General features: G+C 39.4%; 7 non-coding genes across 7 annotated transcripts; 5 read left to right on the top strand and 2 right to left on the bottom strand.

The window, feature by feature from the left end:
* Positions 1–7,099: 7,099 nt before the first annotated feature.
* On the top strand, positions 7,100–7,172 carry Trnaa-agc (transfer RNA alanine (anticodon AGC)). Its single transcript has one exon. It is a non-coding gene; the product is annotated as a tRNA-Ala (tRNA).
* Positions 7,173–7,717: 545 nt separating this feature from the next.
* Positions 7,718–7,789, top strand: Trnap-ugg (transfer RNA proline (anticodon UGG)). The gene has a single exon. It is a non-coding gene; the product is annotated as a tRNA-Pro (tRNA).
* Positions 7,790–8,745: 956 nt separating this feature from the next.
* Trnap-ugg (transfer RNA proline (anticodon UGG)) lies at positions 8,746–8,817 on the top strand. The gene has a single exon. It is a non-coding gene; the product is annotated as a tRNA-Pro (tRNA).
* Positions 8,818–9,096: 279 nt separating this feature from the next.
* On the bottom strand, positions 9,097–9,169 carry Trnaa-agc (transfer RNA alanine (anticodon AGC)). Its single transcript has one exon. It is a non-coding gene; the product is annotated as a tRNA-Ala (tRNA).
* Positions 9,170–13,525: 4,356 nt separating this feature from the next.
* Positions 13,526–13,597, bottom strand: Trnap-ugg (transfer RNA proline (anticodon UGG)). Its single transcript has one exon. It is a non-coding gene; the product is annotated as a tRNA-Pro (tRNA).
* A 4,431-nt stretch (positions 13,598–18,028) lies between these two features.
* Trnat-agu (transfer RNA threonine (anticodon AGU)) lies at positions 18,029–18,102 on the top strand. Its single transcript has one exon. It is a non-coding gene; the product is annotated as a tRNA-Thr (tRNA).
* Positions 18,103–19,632: 1,530 nt separating this feature from the next.
* Trnas-uga (transfer RNA serine (anticodon UGA)) lies at positions 19,633–19,714 on the top strand. Its single transcript has one exon. It is a non-coding gene; the product is annotated as a tRNA-Ser (tRNA).
* The last annotated feature ends 3,894 nt before the right edge of the window (positions 19,715–23,608 follow it).

The raw sequence follows: 23,608 nt of genomic DNA, 5'->3' as shown, positions 1-23,608 counted from the left end.
TAGGGAGATCCGGGTGGGGCAGCTCACTTTACGAGTGGAGAGGTTGCGGTGCTTCGAACTCCGAAGGGTGTTATGATCCACCTGCAACCAGTGATAGAAGGCGAGCACCGTTCGCCGTTCGGGTGGGTTGATGATGAAGCGATGTGGAACAAGGAGTAAGCGAGTCAAGTAATTTATTTTGCACGAGAAATGGAAGTCAATCTTTGTTGGGATGCCAGCGACGGTTGCCTTTCCACGGTTGTGTCCGTTTGTTTGGTGTTTTGCCCTTTGCTGTTGCGAAAGGATTCAACACACCACACTGCACAGGGAAACCGCAGACCGGTCTGCATGGACCGAGTGAATTGTGGAAAGGATACACCGGTTTTTTTTTTTGAGTTGTTCTTAGGAAACGGAACCGATGGGGAAGGTAGGTCAATGTCAGTGTGTGAGCATCAGTCAGTCGAGGGCTTTAAAGTGCTTTTGGTGACAAACTCGCTGCTGTCATTGATTAATTTATAATCGTTTGTGGAGCTGGCTTTGTTTTTTTTTCTTCGATTCGTACGATGTTTTGATTAACTTATTGACACAATCGGGTATTATTGCACAAAGATGCTTCAATCTCCGGCAAGTGAATTTCGATTAACAGTAATAAATTTAGCGGGTAATTATAATATCTTCTACTGTTAAACTGGTGCGATGAAAGCAGAATTTACAAAAATAATTTCTTTAAAAAACATTATTTCATTTCACCAATATGAATTTTAATTTTTTCAACGTTTGGTTAATAAGTGGCTAGTTATGTTCACACACTACAAGACCGGTACCAAATCTCATTAGGAAGTTTCGCTCGTTCCTAGCGATTGACTGTATCTTAAATGAATGAATTTACGTCTTATGGGAATATATTATTTGAGGAAAACGAAGTAGAACAATATTTAGTAGTATAAAAAGTATTATAAAAATAATTCCTTCCATTGACAATTGTCAATAATTGACAAAATTGAAACTTGCGAATGTAAAATGTTTCAGTCGCTTAGGAATAAATGCGGAAAAATACCGCAACGGTCCATAATTATTTGGCTACTGATAAAACGGTACTGAGCAATGAATGCTTTGAAATTTTGTAATTTATAAAGAACAAACAATTTAAAATTTTTATTAAATGAAAGTTAAAACAATATCAATACGGCCAGGCCGTTCTACAGGAAAAAATAAAAAATAAACTTAAACCAATTTTATATAAAAGTAACTATTATTAAACTCTTTTGCCAACTTTACATTGCGCTGCATGCCGATCATTGTTATCAAAAAAAGAAAAAGAAAGAAAGGATGGAAATATAATATAAGGCATAATGTTTTTTTTCCAAATTAAAAGCATTATCTTTAAAAAATCACACACAAAAACCAGTGACAACTTTTTCAGCCTTTTTTTCCAAAAGTCCAGATACTGTGAAAGGGTTTATTATGTCGATGATTGATTGATTATATCGATTATTAGCTTTGTTATTTCTAAAATAATATAAAAAAAAACTTTTTAAAATCATTTAAATATTGTAGAAAGTAAAACCATCGATAAAAGAAAATTTTGAATGTAAAACCTCGGCGGTATAACAATTGTTAAACTAAATAACAATTACTCGGCCATTCTGCTCGCTGTGCAGTGTGCCTCAGAAACTCATCCGTTATTCCACTGCAAATCCATCTCTTATTATGCTAATCTTGTGCTTGGCCGTATTGCACCGGGACAAAGTGCACGTATCACGTTGTCAAATAATAGACTGCAGCATTTCACTACCAAGAGCGAAAGCTTTACCTAAACTTGTACACATACTGCAAAAACGTGTGTGTCTTTGTATTGTGATTCCATCGGTGATCAAGTGGCGAACCCAACAACGGTACCACCCGTAAAGGACATGTTTCCTTTCTTCATGTTGGCTGCTTGTGCCCATGTGTGTGTGTGTGTGTTGGGTTATTTTAGTCACCAGAACATTAGCAGCCGGATCGGACGGTTTTCCATTCAACCTTCACCTTTGCTACCGGTAGCCGGCGGTTTGCGGTTTGCTGCTGCTCAGTAACGACCCCGCGATGGCCTTCTAATTTGTGTCGATGCGTATGGTGTCCACTTGCGTGTCTGTCGCTTTGCCTCGAACCGCTTAGCACTAATCCTTTCACAGCTTCATTGTTCGAACGGGCGAGAGATCCGTACCGGTTCGTGCACACGTTGGTTGCGCTACATGACATGAAGCCAGCATCTGGTGGATTTGGTGCTTGGCACACATTCGCACACCCGGTTGGGATGGTCTGGGACGCTGGGCTTGTTAATTCCCCATCGTTGCGGAATGCTGCAATGGTTGGATTTGGAGGTGTTAACGTATGTATCTGGCGTGTTGCGCTGGAGTGCATTTATTTTTGTCGTCTATTGATAGTGTTCGACCACGGCTTTTCGATATCAAAATAATATGTTAGTTTGAATTCTGTATGTAGGAATGTATGTTCAAACTTAAGTAAAATTGCTTTATCTTAAGAGAAGCCTTTTTCAATTCGAATCAATTAAGATATTTGAAAAAATTTAATTTCTAATATTTTTAAAACGATTTTATTTTTATTTATAATTAATTATTACGGCATTTAGACGTATTCTCAGCCTGTAATGAAAGGCCTAAGTGTACAATTTTCACAAAGCATTTCTTCCTTGTACTTTGCCTTATACCGGGCATACTCGGTTGAAACTTTTTAAACGATGTTGTTATATAAATTTTTAAATGCCGTTTAATCTACTACTTACGCTCCTTATTTAACGTGTAAAACTATTTTAATAGTATAGAGAAAAAATGAAACAGTTTTAGTGTTTTAATATATAGAAACAAACATAACATTCTGGTCGTCACGCATCGTATAACAGTTCGTGTTCTGTGGTGAGAAAATTATACCTTTTATAAAGCAAATTCCTGCTTGTGAGTGTGTTGAGCCATCGGAGAGTGAGAATTGTTGAAGCCGGTGTCGGTTGACCATTTAGCATAACAGTGGCGCTTCCAAGAGGGGTGTGTCTCTGTGTTCTTTTCCAATTAGCATAGCTATGGTAGTTAGATTTGAATTCGGTCCAAGCCCCATGTGTCGCTTGGAAATAGAACTTTAATAACGTTACACACATCAACTATTTGTGTAAAAGTTAAGCAAAAACTTGAATTGCTACAATGAAAAATGGAAGTTTATTAGGTGAAATAATTTACTTATTTCTTTATCTCGTTGTCATTGTCTTGTTATAGAATTGTTTTAAACTTTGTTGTTGTTATACAACTGAGTGAAATTATTTTTAGTTTTCAGGAAAAACCAGTGTTAAATTAATTGGTTCCCAGTTGTGTAAAAAAAACACACACACGTGGCTACAATTATTTTATCAATTAGAAAACACGGTCCACAAATCCAGCAAACCTGTCGATTACAAGGGGTATTAGCAACGCCACACTTTCCGACAACCAAAGGACACATTCCGATGCACATTCTAAAATGCTTTTATTCACCTTCCGTTCAGTGTGTATCTGAAACAGATGACAAAAAAGAACGGTTAATCACAGTAATCTACCACCACTGCGGGGAAGCAAAAAAAAAAAAAAAACATCCAGCGTTTGAAATCGTATTGAAAGAAAGGGAGAATGGCCCACGGTGAACAACCACCGACTGTGGTGGTGATGCACATCATCATTATCATCATCATCATCATCTGGTCGCGCGTTGTACATCTTCGCGTGTGAGCTTTTTTTTCTTCTCTCGCTCACGTTTCGTACGGACATTTTCTCTCCCTCTTTCGGGTAAGCTTTTTTTTCCTTTAAAGAAAAAAAACCCGGTAGCGTGCGGTAACTATGACGACATTCATTGAAGGTAGCGCGACGCGAAATGCGGAACAACAGACAAAAGGCGGCAACAAATGGGAATATAAGCCGCACGGTTAACATCTTCGCGGGGTTAAAGCCATTCCACCAGATGGGTGGAAAATACAAGCACAGAGAGATAAAGAGAACAAGAAAGGAGAGAGATAGAAAGAGCGAGAGAGAGAGAGAGAGAGGGGGGGGGGGGGGGGAAAGGCTAGAAAAGAAAGGTAATTCGAACAACCGCATACGAGAGTTATTACATCGCAAGCATTAAGTACAGTTAGCAACATTTTTTTTTATTATTATTTAGTTTTCTGCAGTCACTGTAGACTCCCCTATAAATATGTTTTTTGTATGTGTGTGAATGTGGCTTTTATCACGATAGTATTTGGAAGAACCTTTTTACCCAACTAGTGAACAAGATGACCAACAAGGGAGAGATTCGGGAAGGGATTTGTGATTTGCTTGAGAAGATCGAAATTCCACCCGGCACGATCTTCGCGATCGGCTACACATTTCGCGTTCATATTAATGGTTGGTTCCCGTTTTTCTTCGTTGGACGATATTTGGATTCGTTTGCATATTTTCCCCCGCTTTCTTTCTTTCGAGTGGTTCCAAAACTCCCGTTATCGCAAATTAGCAAAATGCTAAATAACGACGACGGCCATCCTTCGTGGATAAACAGAAGAGAGCAACAAAACAACCATGTGTTATCAAATCAATCGCATGTTTTGCGTTTTTTTTTTTTATTTTCGGTCGTTTGTTTACATTTGGTAAGGTCTGGAAGAGTTTTTTCTTTCTTTTGCTTTGCATATACATGTAATTAATCAAAACCTGCCAAGGGTGCGCAAACGATGCAAAGTGCGCGTAATTATAAATGAAAGGAAATTATGGTGAACATTCAACATTATTCACAGTTCAACTGTTCGTTACACTGTCAGGTGGGACAATCAGATGGTCAAAAATACGTTTGACGCTTACGTTCCAATATTATTGACGGCCAGTTTAATTCGTTGAGAAGACAGATGTTTCTGTTGTTAATTTTTTTTTATTTTAGGCTTCTTTTGCTAATTTTCACTTTGTTTTTGTATAGGGAATCTCTTTATTCCGCAGTTGAACTCTGTAAATGTTTCATAATCAATCATTAAATTACTCCGTATGTGGTGGCTTTTATCAATTACTTGAAGTGGGTACAACGCTTAATATTTAAACTTTAAAAAAATCATTACACATTTTTCTTTCACTTGGTAACGGCAATATCATCTATAAAAATATGATAAACTTTTTGTTTCTATGTTATGGAATATAGCAAAAGGCTAAACTTTTGTATCATATAAAAATATTCTTTGAATTTGACTAGTTTTTACGAAATAAACACTGAAAAAAAACTAGCAAAACGGAAATTAAAATTGTAACGGCTGTAACGGTTACGGCACAGTAATTGTAATATCAAGTAAATAAATCTACTTTACTATTTAAACCAAACAATTAAATTCCCTTTGAAACTCGTTTATTAAAATTTTCCTGTTCAAGTAAACAAATAACAACTTCGGGCGGAAATGAGCAAACCACAAAAAGAGTGTTACAAAGCGTTACAGTAAACTGTGTGGTTCTAATAGCTTTCTATAGACACTGAGGATTAAACTTTGTACTAATCATACTTGCATGAATTTTCTATCCTACCGTACCGTTTTATGTGTTACACCCCCAAAAATCGTTCTTTAATCGTTTGATCCAGTTTGATAGTCACAGTTTACAAATTCGACAATTTCTGCCCTTATCTCGATCGAGGTTTCAATTCTCGTGATTAATATTTTCCTTGTTACGAAAACAGCCCTTTCCACCTTTTTGGCAAAATGGTTGCGTGGAAACATGGCAAAACTAATTTTTCATCACCACCTCACGGCACGTAATCGTGCATCCTTCCGGGAATGGTGGTGGTTCCGAAGTTGAAAAAGAGAACTACCGCGCTGCACACGATGAGCACGGGCGAAGACTCCGTGCTCCGTTTGTCAAAATGTTAAACCAAAATTAATGAGTTTCACTTCACAAATCAAAATTAACTCCCCGAACGAAAATGGTGTGCCGATCGCTGGCTGGCTGGCTGGCTGGCTGGGGGTGGTTGTTTGAAGATGCGAAGCGGACTCGTTCATCGTCTGCACAACCTTTTCAGGCGAACACCAGCATCAGCAACAGCATCATCGTCATCATCATCATCATCATCATCATGGTATATCGTTGACTTCCACACGGAAGGAAGCGCAAAGTTTCAAAGGGGATAAAAAAACCCCTCGGTGAAATATCAATTCTCCACTGCTGTGCTACTGCTTTACCGGTTGTGCGCTTGCTCTCCCATGCGTCCTCCCTTCCACGCTCATGGTGCGCCTTGTGCGAAGGGTCAATTCAGTGCATAAAAAATGTTGCCCTCATTTCCGTCGAATATGCTGCGCTGCGAGAGAAATTCCAACCCTCCACAATCCAGAGTGGCCAGTACCGGCGGCGCGCCTGATGGGATGCGCTAACATGAAGACGATGTTGTACAATTCTTGCCGATGTTGAAACCAAAGAATGAACGTATGAACGAACTAAAATACGGTCCACCAACCATACCTACCTACGGTTCCCGCCCGTCATGGCATGTGTACGTGCTGCTACGAGCATCAACAGCTCCTATATGCCATTGAGAGCGCGCACCAACACGACGCGCTACAGCCGGTATGAGATGTGAGTGAGACGCAGATTGACGATGGACCGTATAGTGGCCGGGTAGAAGAAGCGGTGCGAAGAAGGAGGCTGCCGATTCCAGATCAGCATGGAAAAAGATGAGAACCCGAAAGTAGAGTGGGATTTGTGTGCCCTGCTCTTCCGCTCGTTGCCTATTTTTCCACATCGCTGTACTTCAGCCACCGTCAACGCTGCTCCCGTGTACAAGTACGATGAACCACTCGCCGAGTCTTTTCTGGTTGCCCTTCTTCACTGCTCGCCAGGTGATGGTGGTGATGGTGGTAGTCGGTGTCTTTTATCGCTTCATCGGTACATCGGTGGATGAAGGAGTGTTGCAGCGCATGGGTATGACGATAGCGGAGAAACGTGCACTACAGCTGCTGATAAACGGTAAATATGCTTAGGTTTGGTCGGTGGATGGTTAACGTAATGTTTAATGTATAAAGCCACCACCAAACTCCGAGCACTGGGACATGAGTGAATTGGGCAAGGTTTTATTGTGCGAGAATAGCGCGAGCAAAAGACACGGGGGTGTAGCTCAGATGGTAGAGCGCTCGCTTAGCATGTGAGAGGTACCGGGATCGATACCCGGCATCTCCAAAAATACTTTTTTGCTCTGTCCAACCTCCGTGTTTGTATTTTATGAAGCAATATACACTAAACTATTAGTCGGTTTTAAGATAAACTAGTTGCTGTCTATATTCAAAGACCAAGTCTTATACAAACCTTTAAATGTGTATGATGCTTACCAAGTTATCAAAGTTAATATAATTCGGTAATGGATACTTGTGATGTCTGGTTACACCAAATTCTGCTCTGTGTTGTATTATACTTCGAAACTAAACATTAAACTTTTCCTAATATACAATTAAAAGACATAGATAAATGGATTTAATTTGATCACACCTTTAAAATCTTTCGATCATAAATGTTTGCATTGTAATCTATTGAAATCATTCGAGCAAGAAGGTAATTTGATTGGCCATGTTTCATGAGAGTATGTGAGTGTCGTTAAGTGTTGTGTAAGTTCGATTGTACGCATCTGAATGTATAACATTCAATATCGCTCGAGGAGGCTGCGATTGGCCTCATTTTAATGAAATCATATGGGCTGAAGAAGGAACTTGAGATAGCTTTAGTCACGTGGCTCAATGGTCTAGGGGTATGATTCTCGCTTTGGGTGCGAGAGGTCCCGGGTTCAAATCCCGGTTGAGCCCATGATAGTTTTTTGCTGTACACCATTTTGAAGGAGTATAGGAGAATGTCATTTCAATTTTGAAATAGTCAAAGTATATGATAATTAGTAAATCTTCTTTGATTCGTACATAGACGTTTTTAATTGTTGCAATGCAATAGATAAGGCAAAGTAATAACTTATCGCAGGGTTTCACAGTATGATGATCGCCTAGCAAGTAAGAATGATTTTGCCTATGATGCTGTTTTGACACTGTAATATTGACGTCTCATTTATCCTTAACACTGTTGAAACTACCATTGACGACGTCAAATTTGGAAAACGTTAGTGTGAATAGGTACAGATAAGTACAGAGCATTTCTTGAAAAAGTGAGCTTTCTGGTTAGAAAGAATAGAGAAAATAGAAAGCACCGAAAGACTGCAGAACAGAAATGTACGAAAGTTTGAATCTATTTGATTGAAGGTGATGCTTAATATAAAGTGATGTAATAGTTTGAGGGTTAGAATTAATCTAAATGTAAGTACATATTGTATAGCTCTTGATGTAAACGATTTACATACGAATATACGATTCCAATTTAAGTAACATATAATGATTACACGTTATATGCTATAGGTAGCAAAATTACGTTTAGTAAGATAGGTAGGTTAAGACAATTGAGAAAAAAAGTTCAATCGAAATTGATCCACCTACCGTATGAAAGATAAAATGATTAAAACGTATTCAATAACATCACAAAAACATGAAACATTCAAATTGAACCAGGCCATTTGAGCTATTTGAACTGCTGAACTGTGATTGGTTTGGATGGAAAAAGAATATAGTTATTCATGTGCTCACTGTGGAATGCCAATTGTCAACTAGTTTTGATTATACGCTTAATCAATACATATAATAAACACAAAGGAATGCGGAATATCATAATATGAAATGGCTATTTACAGCGTGAACAAAAATGAAAGCTCAAATTGACATGTGGCTCAATGGTCTAGGGGTATGATTCTCGCTTTGGGTGCGAGAGGTCCCGGGTTCAAATCCCGGTTGAGCCCGAAGAGATTTTTTGACAAAAATTTATACAACAATGTGAAAAATAAACATTTCCTTTCACTTATTTATACCCGTGTGGTGACCTATGTTTCAAATGTGTTTTATTAAATGCAATGGTCAGAAATGACTAAAAATACAAACAAACAAAATAATTAAAAATATTTTATTAATTACAGTTACATTAAATTACCCTGATTTTACATCATTCGTGCCAAAAAAGTTTTAATCTTGTAAAATAAAACACTATAATAAACGTATGGTTCAAAAGGAAAAAAATTCCCTGGAGATGCCGGGTATCGATCCCGGTACCTCTCACATGCTAAGCGAGCGCTCTACCATCTGAGCTACACCCCCTGGTTGAAAGACGTGCGTTCAACGGCTTTGATAAGCTGTTGCAGTCCTACATAACTTTTTCATCCCAACGTTATACATACATTAAAACACGGCGAATGCCATTCCGGATGTTTCTGCTTTAATCCGTCATTTAACTCAACAGGCCCTGCCCCTAAGGGATAGGGGAAGACGACACAAAATGCCGACTGATTGCATGCTGTAGCACGGGTAGCGCGAGTACAGCTATTACGTATGATCCGTTTGATGCGCTGTCGACAATTCTGCTACACGATCTGTTAATTAATGTATTCAACCAAACGGTGCGGGTTTGTTGTGTTGTGATTACTGTCATTTGAAAATGAGACTGTCATAAGGAAAACTTTGTGCAAATGCAGACACACAGGGAAGGGACGGCGACAAATCGTAGTTTCCTTTTGCTTAACCACCACTGTTCTTGCGGCCGTATCGCGGGATATACCCGCCTCACCCCCCGCATTACAGCTATCGGGCATACTTATTTATGCTTCACATTGTCTATTTTTGCCCATTATTAGTTCCTACCGTTCGGTGCTGTTATTCTCACGGTGAGAAGAATGTCCGGGGCAAAACGCATCGTCGATAACGGCACAGTAATGGAAGTTAGTGTATCGTGCGAGAATTGAAGCATCATTATCGATGCCGGACACCGAGTATGTTGTGTGGCTGCGTGTGTGCGTACCGGAAGGCCAGAAGGTACGGATCCATCCCAAAACGTCTGCTGGGAATGTCTGCTGCGGCGAGGGGCCAGCTGAATAAAGGAATAAAGTCAATCTAACCGATCGGTAAGCTTCTTCCGCGCCCTAGCGAACATTGTACGCGCGGTCAACAGCATTTGCTTCCTCTCTAGTGCTCATCATCACGGGCCAAAACGGCCAATTCGAAGCGTCTTCATCGATTGGTATAAAAGAAATAAATTACAAACAGTGAAATCCCACCGATTTTGTGCGCATTCCTACTGTCCATGCCGCGGAATGTATTTGGGGTAGGCCAGAGGGTAAGCGCCGTAAGTCGTAAGTTGAACGTTGAAATATTTCATTGAACCTGTTTGAAGCGGGCCTGTTGGGTGTGGTGGTGCCGATGGTGGCGGCGAAACTTCTGTGCCACCCCCCCCCGGAATAAGCACCAAACTTCCACCTGAGCCAAACGGTAAATGGGACTCGTTCTCTCTCGCTCTCTCTCTCTCCTTCTCTCTCGCTCCGAGATGATGGGCCACAATTTTTCGAAGCGCTTCTTCAACGCTTTTCCGACACGGTCAAATGTGAAAAGAACAAAAAAATCGAACCACAACGGGGATGGAATGAAATTAAGGTTCTTTTGGCGGGCAAGATGTTTGGCGTTGCTTCTAGACTTAAGCAAGCTTCTGTTCTGTTGTTTCTGTGTGTTTTTTTTTTGTTGTATGGCGGATAAAAGAAGGAAAAGACTTTTTTCCCGTTAACGGACCCACTTTGCAGGGTTGCGCTAGGAAGTGGTTTTCTCTTTATGCGGTGTATTTTTTTTTTGGTAATTTTTGGCCCATTTTGGTGAAGGTGTTGAAGCTTAGAGGGTGGTAAGCTGATGAACACTAATCAATTGCACTTAATGAAGAATCGACTAAAGTGAAGCTATGTGCCATGAAAAAGGTGGTTTTCATAATTCACTGCATTAATTTTGTTGTATCGTTTCGAAATAACAGAATTGATAGTGTGTGGTGCAAAATGTCTTTCAATTTATTCTTTAATTCATCAAATTGTTAAGGAAATGCTTTAATAAAATTCAGAAAAGGAGGTATTATTTATTTATTGAAGTTAAAGCATAAAAATGATTCCTCAAACATCGTTTTTAGCACTTCTTTGCTATGTTTGTACAGTGAAGTGACCTTTCCAAGTATATCAGCTCTGTTTTGCATATTTTTATACGACGGCAATGCCATTTCATTGCCTTTGCTCCTTTTCAGGTCATCTAATCATAATTACAGCAAATCGCTAAATGCCAGTGAACAATAATAACAATAAAAGAAACACATTTCCTCGAAACTTGTGGGGTTGGAAGTGAAACAAAAACAAAAAACGACGGCCCACAAACACAGACACACATACACAAAGTGTGGGCTTTGTTGTCTCGCAAAACCACATTCAGTCGCCCACTCAATTTCCGGCTTTCCATCACACACCCGTTCCACAACCGGGGTACTTGCCCACGATCCGCCTCACTTAGTGTCCGATTATGGGACCATAATCAGTTGATAAGATCCGTGAGCGTTTGGGAAAATGTCACTTCCCACATATACACACACACACACACACACACACACACACACATTGTCGTGGAAAACTGTTTCCAACGCATGTGTTTCTACTCCGGTCGAAAGGGGATCAATAAATTAACGCCCAATCGAAACGGATTCACATTTCAACGGCATTCGATGGTGCCGCATGTGACTGAAGGATGCAAGAGCAGGGGCAGCTTTTGGGGGGAAGCAGCGAACGCACCAGCGGTAAAGTATCCTTAAAACCGGAAAACCCACCAGGATTACCGGCAGCAGTGCTACAGTCACTGTGTACTACAAGCAACCAAGAATGGAGCGTTTTGGGGTGGGGGGGAAAGCCAATAAAATGAAACGCGGTGCGAGAGAGTGAGAGTATCGGTGAGAGTGTGCGAGATGAAACAAAGAAAAAACGAGATAAAAGTTCTTTGTGCTTTGTCGCTTGAAGGTAAAAGCCGTACGCACACGAAGCAACACGGATAGGCGTATGAATTTTCACACCGTAATGGAGCCGCCTGGTGGTGGTTGCGGGTTTGGGCAGCAATCGAACACGGCGTAGCAGCAGCAGAATGAGACACCGTGTGACGGTTGGATAACTTGATTTTCTTCTCATCCGGTGGTAGGTCAAGCGACGGCTAGGATGGACCGGAAGCATTACCAATGTTTATGGGAATGTGTGTTTGTATGTGGGCAAGTGCTTCGAGTGGCTTTTGCATTTACGTGTGTGATGTGTGAAGAGCTTCATTTTTCATTGATGCATATTGTACTATTGTTGTAAATGTGTGACACATTTTTTCATAACAATAAAAAATGTGTTTTGTTTGTGTATTTTCTATGTTTTTAGCAGAATATTTTATGCTCGGTGGAGTTATTTCAGTAGATAAATTTTTATTAATTCGAAGGAGAAAAATAATTCAATAATGTGTATGGTTGTTTATAGCTTTTTTCATTTTTCTTTTTTATCATTTTCAAAACAGAACTTCCCACAAAAGCAAATACTAACTGGTTTTTGCTCAGATATGTTGTCACTGATGTTCATTTTTCATTTTGTTTTATTTTATTTAGTAAAAAGATGTGACCTGGTGGAATTTAAAAAAAAACATGATTGTTGATTTAATTATTTATTTGTAATATTTTTTTTGTTAAGTACACATCAAGGATCAAAATCTTGGACTAGATTTTAGACAAATATGAACAATATGATCAATATGAGCTGCACAAGTGCTTGCTTTCAGTTGTTTTAGGGTTAAATGTATTGTTAGTTTGTAAAGAACATCAAATTACTTTTTATTACATTTCAATCAAACATTTTCTTTAAGTTCATGGTGTTATGAAAATTTATGTTAAATACATCGATGAGATTTAAATTTCGATAAGTTATCGTGCTTTAAACAACTTCCTAAAGTTTGTCGAAACGAGTTTGTTTTTTTTCTATTAACACTAGTTTGACACATTTTTGGTCAAAAATATAATTCAATTACTTTTATCGATCGGCATTTTTTCTTAATTTTTTTTCTAAATTAGCTTTGTTAAAAAACAGATTAAACTGTATTCGTCTAGACTACGTATTTTACATAAACTCTATATTCAAGGTAGCTTTCTTAAAACAACACGAAAATTAGCATTTGTCCGGGCTTGCTCCTTGCCGTTATATGAACAAAATGAAGTGGATTCGTATATATAATTATTTTATTTATTTTATATTACTTCAACTTTATTCTCAAACACAACAATGCTGTAATTGTTGTTGTACAAAACCTTCAAATGTTCATTCTATTTTGTGTATAGTGGTGAACCGATTATAACACGAGGATCTCCAGCCGATCAGTCGCGAACAAACGTAGACAAAGTTGGCTTACAATAATATTAAACCTTAAACATTTTTGTAAGGAAACTATTTTTCTAAAGTGTTCATGAAAGGAACTTAAGTATGCCAGTAGTTTAGGTCCATGTTAGTTAGCTCGCGTAAAGCAAACATCAATATAGTTTTGCGTTGGTTGTGCTGGACATACACACAAGACGACGCCGTCCTGCAGGCGCGTGTGAATCAAATTTGCATTTTCAAGTGTCTCTTACTTAAAAAGTAAGCGTTTACTGGGCTCAACCGGGATTTGAACCCGGGACCTCTCGCACCCAAAGCGAGAATCATACCCCTAGACCATTGAGCCACCTGTAGTAAAGAAACAATAGACCCCAACAGATACCGATTTTCGATCACTTCATGACATACTTTCACCCCACTGAGATAGTGGTTTCATCGCCCACCGTCGTCAAACACGGGAGGGAGAAACGGCACTGTTCCATTTCAACCCATTCGTGTGTAGTGTAGTGACAAACTTTCTTACACTGCCATCTCGCCAATCAGTCATGGTTAACTTAATGAGCAAACTGATAAAACAATAGGCAGAACCCTTTGCGTCGACCTCGGTAAGCATCTAATTGAAATGCCCGAACGTCAGAACTCATTGACTCTGTTGTGCACTGTGCTCACACTGAACTGTGTCGTGTCTGTGCATGGACGGGTGGCCAATGGTTAATTTAAATGAAGCAATAGTGTATCACAGCAGCTTACCATGGTCCAAGAAATTGACGGAAGCTGCGATGTGCCGTATCGCACCTAATCTCTCTCTTGCACCACCCGAGATGACGTTTCTTGGCCGTGTCGTGTTCGTTAATTTTCCGTTAAATAAAATTACCCTTCGCTCTCGTGTTGATGTTGTGTTGTTCTTGGGGGCCTCGTTGTGGCAGCAACATGAAGCAAAATTTCGTTTTGCAACCATTGAAGATACGAAGGCCGAAAGTTTATCGGGCGGAAAAGAGCACGAAGAGGCAAAATACTGTTGTTGTTGTTGTTGTTGCTACAACTGAAGACGATTCACGCTCCGGAACAAGTACAAGACAGGGCAAAGATAAACGATAAAATGAGATCGTACGGGAAAGGTAGAGAGGGCTTGCCGATGGAACACGGCCGTAGCAGCAAGCAGTAGTTAGTAGCCGACGCTGTCGCCTCCGCCGCCACCACTACCTCCTGGTGGTGAAATAGATAACTCGAGAAAGTGGCGTCTGCTTTGGTCGCTTTTGGAGCCTTTTCCCCTTCGTTTGCACCGTGCTGTAGTACCGTGCCCTTCGAAACGAAACAGAGAAACGTCCAAAATGAAGGAAAAGATATTATTAAACATGTTGCAAAAAAAAACACACACAAAAATACAGCTTCTTCCCTCCAATGTTCGTACGGTAGCGGTTTATTTATTGTGGAATTGGGTGGTGGATCATTGTTACTGGAGAGATTTGTCTTGTTTTCAGTAAATCACAATGATTGGTATCGTAAGCCTGTTGGTATTTAACTGAATGCTGAAATTTAGCATTCTTTGAGTAAATAAAATTATGTATTACAACTTTTTTTAAATGATTTGTGCAGATTAAATAAAGTTTGTGAATAGTGCTGAAACAATTTGCAACTTTATTTTCTATTTTAAATTATTCTATGTATAAAATGAAATCAAAATACTTTGTAGGTGTTAATCATTGAACAACAGAAATGAATCCGTGAAGATTATTAATGTAAACTTTTTAAAATCTTTGAAATTGTTCTCTAAAACGAATATTTTGTTAAAATATTTGGCAAGTGTCTTAAAGCTATATTATACCTTGTTATATTATTGTTTCTAATTTTCATTTATTATAGAACATGAGCATATTGTGTCGTCCACAATTGAGACCTTCGTCGTCATCCGTTTTGGAATCAAAATGTCAAATCGCCATTGGAAGTGTCACTTTCAAGCATCACGGTTAATCCGCCAACCGGTTTAAGGGCAACTGGGTAAGTGGCGCTACAATATATTTGGGAATTGGAGCATATTAGCAGCTTTAAAGAATTTTTCAATTATTAACCGTTAGATCGTAGACAAACTTAAATTATTTGTAATATGCGTATTCATCTTCTTACCGTATCGTCTATTTGGTAATGACTATCATTTCTGGCTTATTAGACTTAATTTTATCATGTAGTCGAATTATAGTTAGTTTTGGCTCGTTTTGATTTTATATCACATTTTGTTCTTTCTATCTACTCCAATTGGTTATCTCTCCACCGAAAGATTAATAAATTATTCAAATAAACAAATCAACTAAATGTTATGACGGAGAAAATAAATCAATGATTGAGAGTACTCTATTGGCTGCCTTTGTTATGATCCATTTTTAACTTGGTAATAGAAACATCATCGATCTGAATCTGAAACCAAATATTGTTTATTTATCTCTGTGCTTCTAATGCTCAGTCAATCGAACCACCATCATTGCGCAACTGTGTTCTTCCGCGTACATTCTTTTCTGCAAAACTGCAAATCACACACCAAGTGAAGTGAGTGAAACTGCAAGAAGCAAGCATACACGGCCACAAGATGATCTACCACCGTTTCGGCACTAAATCACCGAACCACCCACGGACGGATTTGTTGCATCATCTGCACCACTTCGCGATCGGCAATACGATCTCTCACCTACTTTCTCCAGCCCGTCGGTTGGAATTCATTTTCATTTCCACCTTTTTTCATTCCCATTACGTTGTGCGCTGCTAGAGTGCTGCTCTCGCTGGAAAGCGAAAACAACTCCTTAACCGTAGTGTCTACGACCAAAAAAATACACGTTGTTCTACGACCGCCTACCCGGGTAGGCCATACAATTTGTATGGGAGTTTTCGTTTTTTCGGATTCTGAAGCGTATATCTTTTGATCTGCTCGTTGTATTTGCATGAAACTTTCAAGAAAGATGGGTTTTTTAGTTGTCCAACTAATATCATTTAGCTGAGAATTTTAAAAATTCTGGTTTTGTGTATTTTGCATTTTTTACAAAATTTTCTCCGTATATCTACGGCCGCCTACCCGGGTAGACCATAAGATTTGCATGGGATTTTTCAGTTTTCGGATTCTAAATCATGTATAAAGCATATATATCAAGTTTTTCGGGGTTAATTGTAGCCAATTAATAATTTTTAATCATATTTAATTTTTGTGTATTATTTTCGCAACTCTGCGTTATTAAAAAACAATAAATCCTTTTTTTATAATTAAGAGTTTTCCACGTAAGCTACTATAAACCTCAAATGTTATCATATTATTAACACTAAGTGCTAATATTTCAAATTATTTACAATTGGAGAAATATGTGTTAAATTCAGAACGCGAAGAACAAGCAAGTTTTTTGACATAAATAGCAATTTCCTTTATGTTTGGTTCTTCCTGAGGTATCTCGGCTGAAGGTTGTCCCAGAAAATTTCCGAGAAAATAAATTCTCCCATATAAATCCCATGCCCTACCCGGTCAGGCGGTCATAGATATACGGAGAAAAATTTGTAAAAATGTAAAAAAAAAGTGGAAACGAGAATTTTTAAAATTATCAGCTAAATGATATTAGTTGGACAACTAAAAACCAATCTATATTGAAAGTTTCATGCAAATACGACGAGCAGATCAAAAGATATACGCTTCAGAATCCGAAAAAAATAAAAACCCCATACAAATCGTATGGCCTACCCGGGTAGGCGGTCGTAGATATAAGGGGTATCAATCGAATTTTTTTTTTTAAAAGGTAAAAATAATTTTAAAATTTTTCTTTTTATACGAAATGCAGAAAAACATGTTTTTCTAGGCATTTTAAAAATTTCAAGTCTGTACGACTTTCCTATAAAAAGATATTAAGAAATAAAAGTGCAAAACTTACCCAGGTAGGCGGTCATTGACAATAGGGTTAAAGGGAGGGGGTTTTGTAAGTACATCGGAACGATCCGTGTATGTGTGCATTAGATAGAATGAAGGAAGGGAAAAGCGACGGGGATGCTAAGCTTACAGCTCGAACTGGAAAATCGAAACCGAAAAAAAAGATTTAACATTGTTGCTTCTTCTTATTTGGGGTCCACTAGTGTATAGCTGGAAATGATGAATGTTTCCCGTGCTTTTTTTTCCTTCGATGCACTTGCTATACAAACAAACGCACAGTTGTGACTCAAGCTGTGCGACACTGCAACGGCCACGGCGCGCCGATAGATGCACATAGTTGCATTCGAACATGTTGTTTATCATGCATGGAAGTGCACGATATTTACCAAACAGAACTCGATCGGAAGCAGTCCGGCGTGTAGGAAAGCGCGAGGATTCATCATTATTAGCGGGGGTCATGTCTTCTCGTGTTTCATAAAAGAAGTATCCAACAGCAAAACATGCAGGGGTAGCTGTTTGATTTGTTACCGCCGTACGCGCCGAAAGTAGGCCAACAAATGTGTACGCCCCACGCTAAGTGAGTTGCATAGTGTTGGTGTTCAGCTCGGTGTGTCATGAGATCGGTCGCCTTCATCATCGAATGAAATGCATTGTGTTGTTGGGGGCGAGGGGTTTGTTTTTTTGTTTTGGCCACATTTACATCGGGCAGGAAATCATGCTTCAGTCCCACTGGGTTGGTGAAAGGACAACAATGCTGCTGCTGTCTGTTCTGCGTATGTTTTTGTGGGGGGTGGGGGAGGTTTTATTTGTGCAGATGAAACTCTTGTTCCCGATGAAGGAGGGCGATTTTTTGGGATAAAAACTTGTTTCATTCTTCAACAAGGCGCCGTGGCTTAGTTGGTTAAAGCGCCTGTCTAGTAAACAGGAGATCGTGAGTTCGAATCTCGCCGGAGCCTATCGTTGGAAAACTTGTGCTGAATTTTATTTAATGCACAACAGGAGGTTTTGTTAGAATAACCTTTGTTTTAAAAACAATACGGTATGTTTTATATATCTATCTATATATATAAAATTCTCGTGTCGCGGTGTTAGTATGCATACTCCTCCGAAACGGCTGAACCGATTTATATGAAATTTTTGCTGAACGTTCGTTAGATATGAGAATAGGTTTACCGCTACTTTTCGTTTCGCTAGGTGGCCTTTGGCCGATATTATGAGTTCTTTTCTGTTTTTCCTACGGGAGTCATCAAGTAGGCATAGCCATTTTTTTCAACACGAAAAATGTTGAAGACTACTGAAACAAAAAAGTTCTAACGAATAAATCAATCAAAGTAGGTACACATGACGATTTATTTGTGCAATTGTATTCATTAAAGCGTAAAGTGAGTGATAAATAAGTAAAAAGCAAGTGTTGGAATAATTATAAAATGCAATTTAGTGATTTGCGGCTCAGTGGTACATGTGGATCGGCGCCTTACACGGAAGGACATGGTATGAAATCTCAATCGTCAAAGAAAGCCTGAAATGCCTTCTGAAGTAGCATAAAAGAAGAAGAAAAGCCACAAAAAAGAAGAAAAATTGCTTTGATTGGGAATATGAATTGGATTAAGAATGCCAATTATTTAAGAATTTTCAATCAATCAACGATATTCTCTAATCGCCACTCTAATAATACCACACGAATCAAGGTTGAACACTCAAAATGTTTGCTTTAATTGCAAAACGCATGTTAAAGGGCAAAGCTAGGTTTGCCAGGTAAGCTAGTTTTCTTATAATTTACGTTTGCTTTAGTTTTCTTAATGATTGAGAGATGTGATAAAATGTGTTTTTACATGTTGTAAATGTTATTATTGATACTGCTACAATAATTTTAAAGTCACTTTCAATTTATTTTAATGACCAACATTTTTTTAAATCTATGTATTGTTCGTTGATTATTCCGTTACTAAAGTAATGTTCAATAGTAACTTGTCCGTACACAGCTTTCCATAAACAGACTAGAGACGTTTGAGAAGAAATTCACGTGATACGCCATCAGAAATTTAGGTTGGGCAGATCAATTCCTGCTACCAACTTATCCTTAGAAACTAGGCGCTGCAGGGCTTAGGACTTTATTTCATAGCAGAGTTACTACTAGGAACAATAGACGACCCTACTCTCTAGTAAATAAGCATTAATTAAATGTTCCCCGTATAGGATCCAGTTGGCATCAAATTCTACAAGAAGCTCGAGCCAACATCTTGTAACGCACTAACGCCCCACTCAGATCCATGATTCGGCGATTGAACCAATATAGGTCACACTTTTGTTTTCCCAATGTCTATATCCCTGCGAAATTGTATAATTGTGTTTTGTAATTATTTTCCAATCCCATTAAACCGCAACCGGATTCCATTAAACCGTTCATAGTGGATGAAATATTCGATAAAGATTAAAAATTAAATTTCTAGTCGGCAATTTCCCTCCAGGAGTCGCTCGTCATAACAGCTGTGGTGTCCGAGCGGTTAAGGAGATGGACTTGAAATCCATTGGGTTTTACCCGCACAGGTTCGAATCCTGTCTACAGCGACTAAACATGAATCTATGATTTGATAGTCATTGCTTGATTTGAGAACGCTTTGTGTAGAAGCGCCTTTAATTAGGCTTTTCTTTTTAAATATCTAATTCTCCTTAACGGTGAACGTACCACTAAGTAGTATTTGAAGTAGTGATGGAATTAAGGTGTATTTTCTATGAAACTTCCCACATTCTTCGACTCATTGATGCTATCGATAACAGGTAAGGTAAACGTACTTATCTACGTGTACACCAATTAAAATTTCCTCCCAGTACACTGGCCATTCAATCGACCTAAATTCCACCTATTTTCCTGTAGCGCCGGGAAAGTTCCTGCGCCAAACGCGTTTGTATTGACATTTCCGGAAGGTTCATCCTTCCAGTAAGTAAAACATCCTACACATACATTCTTCCCTGATTCCACGCAACGGTGCCATCGTACCGGGAATGCTGACACCCACACTAGCAGAGCTAGCGTGTTACAAAGCGTGTTGTAGATCTTACTTTCTTTTGCGCCCCTGGCCAATCTTGTGCACCATAATTCTATCATCCCACGCACTCCACCTTCATACGCACGAAGTCGTATCAGTTCGGTGTAACGTTTCAAGAGGCCATGATTCACTAGTAACAACACGCTGCCAGCGGGTTCCATTGCGAATGAAACGAAACGACTTACTCTACAGCGTGGGACGTGGCGTTCGCAAGGATCTGAAGGACACACCGGGCACATCTCTTTCCCAATAAAGTGGCGAAAATTGAACAATCTAGGGAATGGTTTTGAGCCATTTCCCCTGGTTGCAGGTAACATTCACCGGTACACGAACCCGTGTAATGGAAAGGCCTGGGAATCATTGGAACTAACTACGGTACACGCGGGAAGTGAAGAAAACGTAATGAACGGGATCGTTGAATCATTAACAAGTTTCGAGGTAAAGTTTCGAGGTAAAGGAATGCAATATGGCTTTTTGACGTTCGTGTTAAATGGCTGCACTTCGGTCGGAGTACACAACAGTGTCGAAAAATGCCCAGGAATTCAGTGTAAGTGGATTTTAGAAGATTGTTTCCCCCCGGCAGCCATTTAGGGCGAAATATAATGATGAAAGCTGATAGAAAACAAATTCCTGGATTTTAGAAATTAAATTTCTGTTAATCCTGGTCAGGGCATCAAGTGCTTTTTATTGAATCAATTTTGTTTTGTTTTGGATTTTTGCGAATTAGAATTTACATAAAACATTGAAATAATTAATATTAATTGGTTCGTTTTGTTTTTAATGTATCGCCCAATATGATTCAATGAGGAATAGTTAGAAGGGTCAAATATTATACGTCTTTTATACTCCTTTTGTATCTCCAAACCGTGAAGAGGCAAAAGAGGGACACAAAGCAAGGATTACAAAGTACTTCTCATCAGATTATCAGTTTCTTAAATTACCCCCGTTTTGTTGAAGCAAACTAAAACATTCAACTTTTTGACCGTGAAAATAAGATAAGTAAAAATGCATCTTACCTCGAGTGAGGTCTCTGCTTTCCGGCATACATACCCACACACACACACGCAAGGCAACGAGAAGAAAAAAGGTCAACGAACGGGAAAGCGATAAACAGAAGGAAAAAGTGTACGGCCTGTTGAAAGCGTACCCCTTGGAAGAGGATGTCTTTTTTGTAACCCCCGTAAGTACGTCTACGTGTGGTTGTTGTGTGTCCCCTACCGTGTCGTCGCATTCGCATATGTTTATTTGTGTGTAGATACATTTGTGGCATCGGTGCGCATCCGCTATCCGTTGCCGGGGGTAGGCTTGTGGGTGCATCCGTTGGTCACATGTACACAGAAGGATGGACGATAGAAATCTGCTTAGAGTGAGAATCCAACAAGCCGAAACGTTACCACCTGCTTCTTCCGCTTCCCCGCGAGCGTCTACGTTGTCGTCCTTTGGTCGGTAGTCCTTTCGTTTGTCTCGAGAGAAAGAGAAAGCAAACATTAGCCAGCACCCCTAGTGTGATAGAGATGGTGCGTGTACACATTTTACTCTGCTCGTTAGGAAAAGGCTTCTCGACTCGACTCAGCATGCTGTGAGAAAGGATGACATCGAAGCGTCCTTTGCATATAGCGTAAAAATGAGACAGTGAGAGAGTGAGAAAGAAATACAGAATGAGAGTGAAAGAAAACGAGTGAGAAAACAACTCACTGTTACTCACTCATCCACCGACCCGATCCTGGGTAGCAGACATTAAAGAATGAAGTTTATTGAAAAATTGCTCGTTCGCTGTACAAGTACGACAATGAAAGGGAAAATGAATGGACAGGGGGAGAAAAGTCCCAGCAACCATCGCGCATTACCCGTCATCGGCAAACAGCGGTGGTGACCGTATAACAGCAGCATATGGATCGATGTGAAACGAATGAAAGAGAACGAACAGAATCTATCATTCGTTGTCTCGCTCTTTCTATCTCTCTTTCTCGTTATTTTTCACCCGGCTTTCCACAAACCTCACGCACCGTAGAAGATTGTTGAAATGCAATGCAAACGTGATTTCCATCACGTACGAGCATAAATGCCGTGTATATACCCATAGGAGAGGACACACAGCGCAGCGCTTGGAAATGATGGCATATTATGTTGTGTTTTATTGTGGGTCGATTTTCTAAAGCCGCTCGAAACTGGTGGTTTTCGGTACGTTCGTAGCCGGACGGGGACTGTACCGTGAATGGCAATGGTGGTAGTTTGGGATTTTCGGTATTCATTACACTTTTTCCAATTAAAGCTAAAAGCACCCTTACACCGACGACCGATGAAGCGTTTCGGTGAGAAGCTCGGGGGTCAATTTGTTGCCACCATGGTGGATTTAAACGGTACGATTGTGATTGTCCTTGGTGGGGCTTCGGTAGATCAAGCTTTACATATGATTGCTTGCGACTATTTGACCTATCGGCTGAGTCTATTGTTTGAGTTTTAATAATTAGTTTTTATATGATTGGCGTATGACATCTTACGATTAACGCGCACCATTCCTTTACTCATTTTGGAATATCTGTGATTATTCTGTTCAGTCCTAAATATTCGTTCAACAAGTTTAAAAAGCACACCTTTCTGCATCGTGGACATCGTGTCAAGTGGCTGATCACCGGTGAGGTAGGACACAATCAATTCGACACCTTATGTGAGAGCAACCATCATCGCAATCCTCACCATCATCATCATCATCATGAAGAGTGTCTGCCCATTAACAAGGGAGGAGGTTGTTTAACATACCACCGAATGGCCTCTGATACATTCGCTTTTTCTCGTTATTTTTTTCTCTACTTACCAGCATCATACTAGCCGAGATCCGCTTCACGCTTTTCGTACACACTTTCCGTGTTGGTTTACATACGTCGACCCGGAGGATAAACTCGATTATAGCAGTCGGATTTTATGGTATTTGCCATCGTCGGCATCGTCACAGCGCTGGGCTAAAGAACTACGTTTCCCTACACCTCTACCAAACCTTTCCATTGATAAAGGACGAAACAGGGTCCCTTTTTCACCGCGATTCTTCGAAACAGTTCCCAATGGCAAGTAGAAGCAAAAAAAAAAAAGATCGGTCCTTGACGTAGTGTTTTTTTTTTGGTTTTGTATTGTCGACGCTGTTATCCTCTTGTGCATGATGTTTGAATTCTGGTGAATATTTTGGAAATTTGATTTTATGCATGTTTTTTTACGCCTTGCTCAGCTTCACCTGAAAAGGGTAACTGTGTGTTATGGTGTTAGCGTATGTGTGTTTTTATAATTCATCTTTATTTCATGCATGGACTATGCTATATTTATAGCTGTGTTTATCAAATAATCAATCGTATTTTAATCATAATAACATAGGATACCACGAAAATAGTTTAACTTTGTTTAGTTCTTATTTAGAGCTGCCTGT

Source organism: Anopheles funestus, chromosome 2RL, assembly GCF_943734845.2.
Source record: "Anopheles funestus chromosome 2RL, idAnoFuneDA-416_04, whole genome shotgun sequence".
Taxonomy (NCBI): domain Eukaryota; kingdom Metazoa; phylum Arthropoda; class Insecta; order Diptera; family Culicidae; genus Anopheles; species Anopheles funestus.
This window is presented reverse-complemented; position numbering and strand designations above follow the sequence as displayed.